At 39.4% G+C, this 639-nt stretch overlaps 1 pseudogene; it reads left to right on the top strand.

The window, feature by feature from the left end:
* The first annotated feature begins 204 nt into the window (after positions 1-204).
* On the top strand, positions 205-639 carry LOC149192174 (uncharacterized; annotated as a pseudogene).

Here is a 639-nt window from a genome sequence, read left to right as displayed (position 1 = left end):
CCTTGCCAATGGTTATGGAGGTTGGCTTGGAACGAGGCTTCCGGTCCGCATTAAGTGATTTTGTTGTCATGCAGCTGCAACTTGCCTCTGTCTTTTTCACATTTTCTCTGGGTACAAAGACTCATTATTTTGGCAGGACAATTTTGCATGGTGGTGCAAAGTATAGGGCCACTGGGCGAGGTTTTGTGATGAAGCATGAGAAATATGCAGAGAAGTGATGAAGTTGTGTATGACGAACTTTTTTCATATGCTTGTCCTAAATTTATTACTCCTTCAGTACCAAACTATGATGAAGCTCTTGTAAATTATAACCAGGATGCATATAGGCTTCAGTTGAAGCTGTTCTTATCAGAAGTAAGACAACAACAGCTTTTGTCAGGTCTACGGAGCTTCTTGAAGTCGTATACATCCATCTCAATGGAAAAGCTCGCGAATTTTATGGACGTTGATGAGTCTACCTTAAGGACAACTCTTATGACATACAAGCATAAGACTCATGTAATTGATCATGATGGAAGAATTATATCAAATGCGGATGTTGACTTTTATATTGATGAGGATGTTGATGGGCGGGCATATCATCTGATTTTTACATGCGGAATGCAAAGAAAGGTTTGGCTTTTTTGGGTTTTCATTTAA

This window comes from Pinus tabuliformis, chromosome 2_2 (genome assembly GCF_031772625.1).
Source record: "Pinus tabuliformis cultivar Carrire ecotype Pingquan chromosome 2_2, CPIR1, whole genome shotgun sequence".
NCBI classification, from domain to species: domain Eukaryota; kingdom Viridiplantae; phylum Streptophyta; class Pinopsida; order Pinales; family Pinaceae; genus Pinus; species Pinus tabuliformis.
The sequence above is the reverse complement of the archived record's forward strand: the minus strand, read 5'-3'. Positions and strand labels throughout refer to the sequence as shown.